At 33.5% G+C, this 6,000-nt stretch overlaps 1 long non-coding RNA gene across 1 annotated transcript; it reads right to left on the reverse strand.

Moving 5' to 3' along the window:
• Positions 1–3,729: 3,729 nt before the first annotated feature.
• Positions 3,730–5,672, reverse strand: LOC120071693 (uncharacterized). Its single transcript, XR_005480313.2, has 4 exons — positions 5,058–5,672; positions 4,894–4,964; positions 4,736–4,810; positions 3,730–3,972 (listed from the first exon to the last, which is right to left on the reverse strand). It is a non-coding gene; the product is annotated as an uncharacterized LOC120071693 (long non-coding RNA).
• Between the last annotated feature and the right edge of the window lie 328 nt (positions 5,673–6,000).

The following is a 6,000-nucleotide window of genomic DNA, read 5'->3' on the forward strand; positions in this document are numbered from 1 at the left end:
TAAATGTTTATTTTATTTAATTAAAATTATCTTAATTAAATAATTTCTAAGTATGAAAATAATATTTCATATTTTTATCAAAAAACTGTTTTATTATAAAATTTATTTTAATAAAAAAAATTAGTTAATAGAAAAATCCAATTGTTGGATTTTTCCACTAACTAAGTGGTTTTTGAAGTGACTCTTCCAAAGTTTGACACCTAGAGATTCATGCTAGTGTAGTTTGCGGTGGAAGATATGCAAGATGAGATTTTTCATGTATTTTGTCTGGAATAGATTTTGATTTTAAAAAATTAAAACTTAATGCTTCCTTGAATATTGAATTCACATCTTCCACAAAATCTCCTTAACTCTCCAATTTAATTAGTGAAATTCCCTAACTTTCACTCATAATTCGGTCCCACAACCGTGTTCTTCAACTGGAGAATAACGAGAATTTTTCGTTGGTAGTGTTACTCGAGTACAGAGAGGAAGATTATAGTGGATTCTACAAAGATTGTATTTTCTAACCCTTTTTGCATGCTTATTCTTAGTTTTAATGTAATTAAAACGTTATCGATCTTTGCTTCTGTTATGCATGCTGTCTTTATATTCCAACAATCCTAACTAAATCATATGATTTTTAAATTGTTTTTACCATTATCTTTGTTATAATTTTGTCTAAAATACAAGGATACATCTCGTCTTTTTACCAATTCTTCTTATTTTAAAATTTTGAATCATCATTATCTTTACATTAAACTTTATTTTAAACATGAAATATAGCGTTTAATTTATAATTCTTGTCTTATCAACGAAATTAGTCTCAAAAGAAGATCAGAGCACCCTTAATGCATGCGTTTTTGCGTTTTGGTGTTTGGAAGGTTGTATATTGAGTTTTTCTTCAAACAACGATGAAAGCACTATTAATCGACGATCTCACTCTTGGATTATATTGTAGATTTTTCTTCTGAAGTTTCTAAATATCGATGAAGTAGCTTGATAATTGAAAGATGGAGAGCTTTTGAATGTGTTTTGTGATTAACGTGGGGTAGTTGAGAAGGTTTGGTTTCTATTTTGGATTATCTTGGAGTAGTGGAGAGCTTTTGGTTATTCCGTCAACGTTGGAAATGACGGATGCAAAAAACACTTTTGCTTTTTGGGGAAGATGAATAGGTAGTTGGGTTTCCAAATTAAAAAATTTATTGACACGTGTTCCAACCCAATAAGACCGTAATATTTCATTTGCATGGTTGGGAGTAATTTGAACTTCTACAAATTTGTAATTATTATTTTTTAATTCGTTTTTCCATTTTTACAAAAGAAAAGTTGTATTTTATATCTTTTTGAATGAAACATTAAAGGCCTTTTTGATAGGCAACTCAGATTATGTTTTTTGTTTTCAGATTCATTGAGGTCAGCGAATACATTTTTTATTGGCAGTCTGGATTCTACGAAATTTTTTTTTCGGATTATGTGATCCAAACAGTGTAAATAATATATTCAATCTAGTAATTATACAAAATAATTATACAAAAACTTTAACATAAAATAAGTTCATAAATTAATTAGTATTGGTATATATTCAATCTATTATTTAGTAAGTAACTAAATATATTTTCAATCACATTTTAAAAATTGGAATTTAATTTCTAAATCCGATACCAAACACATATCTAAAAACATGAATATAATTATGTTTTTATTGAATCTTTTATTTTTAAATTTCTATTTTTAGATTACCTATGAAACAGACCCTAAAATCTGCTATTATCTTGTCAGCTTAAACAACAATACAGATAATATACAATAGTTACAAATTCGATGGTATAATCAAAGTTTAGTTTTCAAGTATTCCCAACTTTTATATCACTTGATTTGTTTCAAGATTTATTATATAGAAACTTGAATTGATCTTTTAATTTGATTTTTATGCGAGTCATTACTATTTTATTTTATCACAAATTATAAAGTTAGTCAAGCACTGAGGTTTGTGTCTATTGTATACCGGAGTATCGAATAAATTAAATGCTGTGTCATAGAATGATTACTGCCTTGAAAGTAAATTGCAGCACGACATTGGGTGCTAAATCATTTCTTGTCAGTTGCTCTCTAAAATTACACAACACCCTTCTCAAACATATACTCGTCGGAGAAGGATCGTAATCAATTAGAAAATTTACTCAGACTAGAAGTATGAAAAGACTAGAGAAAAAACAATGCCAAAAACTCCGCCCCTCCTTAAGAACTTAGGTAACCAATTGTAAGAACCTTACCTAATTTTTTTCGATTTAAAATAAATCCAAAAAATGTTTCAAATTGGAATTAAATATAAAAAATGTTATATATCTAAATCAAATACAAATATTTCTTTTAGATCCAAATTAAATATGTAAAATGTTTCTGTTCTAAATTAAATAAAGAATTATATTTTCACATAAGAACAACAATTTAATTATAGAAAGTGACTTACCTTCTTGGACTTTCAATAGTTATGATTGAGACCCCCACAACACGTTTCAATATTCCTTACGTTTTCCTTGATTCTGTGATGCAATAGGGTTATTTAAGGTCATACATTAAAAACCTTGAGTCATTGTGAAAGCTTTAGAAAGAAGCCGAGAGATCATTCTCGGACAGATCGAGAGACTGTCGGAAAGCGCTACAAAGGGAGAGAGGGCCAACACTTGTGAGAGCAAGAATATTCATCTGGACAGATTTGGAGTGAAAAAGACAGTGTAAAAGACCACAGGAATCAAGACATTGCCTACCGGGCTTCTTATCTCTAAATCCCATTATTATTTGTATTCAGCACTTTATTTATAGAAAATGGAAATCTCATTTCAATCTATGTTCAATCTCTCCACATTTCGCATGAGTATCTAAATTTCTGAATGGGTTGAGAAGTACTCAGCTAGCATGACCTAAGATTTATATTTTATGCGATCATCTTGTCTTATGTATGCGTCATTCACCCTTTAGAGATACTTGAGAAAGTAGTATGCAGATAAAATCTGGACTTGAGAGAGTCAGATTAGAATCTAGGCTTGAGAGAGTTAGATTAGAATTGCATAAGCAAGAGATAGAAACTTAGACATAATGTAACATCCCAATTTTTTTTTTACCTTATTTTCGAGAACGTTCCACGTGAAGGAATTTATTTATAATGTCTCCAATTGCACCACAAAACATAACACTAGTCCTTAATGAATTCTTGTCAAGACAATTTTATCCCGGGGCTTAAACATATACATACCTTTACTCCTAAACTGTCATAACTCTACATAGTTTCATCAACTTTTAAGATCTCTGAACTGAGGCATATGTATTTGTTCGTTTCTAACATAATTTTCATGAGATAAACTAGTGCCAAGTGACCTCATAATTTATTTTATTTTATTTTCCTCCTTTTGTAGTGTCGTACCTGATAATCCTCTTATAATAACTTCTAACGAGTCACTGACCTAGCATTAGAACATAACTGGTGCATTTAAGCTAAACAAATATTTTAATGCACAACTATCATAAAACTTGTAATTGATAGGACGTACCTGGCGATGACGAGGAATCCGTTCATGGGCCACAGGGACAATCTAGACTTACATATTAAGTCAGTCTACAGAACCCAAAACATGGGCTCTGATACCAACTGTAACGACCCGACCCCCTAGGACTTAGGTAAGGTCGTTACTAAAATAAATGCATGCAAAGAATTTAAAACGACACTCAGTTATTTGAAATAAATGCTAATTAAAACAAGAAAAGTTCAAAAGACATTTATTAAATGCAACAATAATAGGGTACCCATAAATCATAAAGGTTAATAAATACATATGAAAAACGATTCTTAATAATGAGTTTCAAACATCAAACTAAACATTAAGAGAAACATGAAAAGAACTCTAAATCTCATGATGCGGAAGCGTAAAAACTAGTCCCAGTGACACGATCACGAATTTTGCTGCGCCATCGCCGGTGCATCTCTACCCTTACCTACAACATCAACATAAGAAAGAATAAATATGAAATACTCAGCAAGTAACCCCACCACTGGGGTCAGGCTAGGCATTTATGTCCTCTAGATACCCGCCTATGGCACATAAATACATGTAACAAATAAGAGACTGAGTCCTATCCTATTGTAGTTAAGTATGCCCACAAAACTGGTGAATCCCGAAGGAAACACAAAACTGGTGAATCCCGAAGGAAACACAAACTGGTGAATCCCGAAGGAAACACAAAACTGGTGAATCCCGAAGAAAACACAAAACTGGTGAATCCCGAAGGAAACAAAAAACTAGTGAATCCCGAAGGAAACACAAAACTGGTGAATCCCGAAGGAAACACAAACTGGTGAGCATCTAACTAATCAATGAGGATATTCACACGGTCTTAACATGCTATGATTCAACATTGTACGGTTCTAAAGCATACATAAAAATCCTTAATACCATGGCTGCATCACATACCCATAATTCTTAACAACATATTATACATCATCTATGTATAACTTATATCATAAAGCCACAACATACAAGTATGCCTCAACGCTAGCAGATCAGACATCGACATTTGAAAACACATACTATCACATACTAACGATCAAGCACTTAGGTATGTATGTAAACAAATTAGAATTTGTGCCAGAATATACTTTGATTCAAGTCATATTGTCAGTTACCATAACATACACTTATCATACTAGCATACAACTAGAGCCTGGCCCATGGGCAGTTCCAGTGGTAAGATTACTTACCTCGAAGTAAAAAATTTTGTCTAAGCGACAAGCAAATTAATCTTCCTCCTAGCTTAGATGGATCTTGAATTAGGCCTAAACATAATCCAAATTTACAATTAATAAAAAGAGCTTTGTTCTAGCAACCAAATTAACCAAATAATTCCCAATAATCTTACCCAAAAGCTTGTCGAAACCACAACCAAAATCCTCTTAACAGCATCCTTTTAGTTTCAAAGCTTCTCCAAAACTTAATTTTTAAAACCCAAACAAATATGTGTCAATAGGTTGAAGCAGAACACCATTAGCCAATAAATCCAATTAAAAAATAGCACAATCTTACTCTAAATCCACAAGTTTCGACGACCCTTACTATTAGTAGTACAAACGACAAGAAAAGACTGATCCGATGCACCCTTGCGTGACTGTCGAACTCGAGATTCTGGGCATCGACCTGCAACCCACGGAGAGCAGTGCGGGTTGGCGAGCATTACCGTCGGGATTTGACGATCAGAGGCACGACTGAGCGTGAATCAAGTGGCGGCGACTGCTTCGTGGTCCAGATGAGTGAAGGGGCGGTGCAGCGGTGTTCAGATCTGAGCAGTGAAGAGAGGCGACGGTCAGCGGAGGTTATAGGGGAGGGTTACGCGGCGAGATTGACCGCGAGCGACGACTGAACGACCGGCAAAGCTTGGGCGAGCGACTCTCGACGGAACGCAGCGGACGCCTTCGGATCTGGGCTCTCGGCGGAACGTAGCGGACGAGACGTCTGCTCTGCCCAGCTGGCGCGCTGAGGGGCTTCGAATCGCCGACTGCTCATCGGCGTCGGGTTCGAAAAAAACTAAGCTGTCGTCGACGGCTTAGTTTTCTCAAAGGGGAGGAGGCGCGTGCAGTGAGGTTGAAGAAGAAGATTTTAAGTTTTTTTTTTTTTTTTTTTAATAATAATAAAAGAAAAACTAAAAAGGAAATAAAATAAACTTTATTTTATTCCTTTCCTTATTCCACTTTATACTATTAAATTTGTTTCCTTTCCAAAATGAAATTAATTTCTATCATTAATTTCCAAATTGAATAAATTCAACGCCAAAAATTAAATTTCGCAACTACACTTGACTTCCAAAATTCCAAAAATGTCCTCAATAATAAAAGAAAATACTGAAATTACACATAAAAAATAAAAAATATTTGGGGTGTTACACATAAGTTCTATTGCTATTAACACATCACATGCACCCTAGAAATAAGATATGTTAGTATGAGGTCACCTTGTTTCTGTGTGCATCATT

The sequence above is a fragment of the Benincasa hispida genome, chromosome 2 (genome assembly GCF_027475165.1).
Source record: "Benincasa hispida cultivar pf3 chromosome 2, pf3_genome.v1.1, whole genome shotgun sequence".
NCBI lineage: Eukaryota > Viridiplantae > Streptophyta > Magnoliopsida > Cucurbitales > Cucurbitaceae > Benincasa > Benincasa hispida.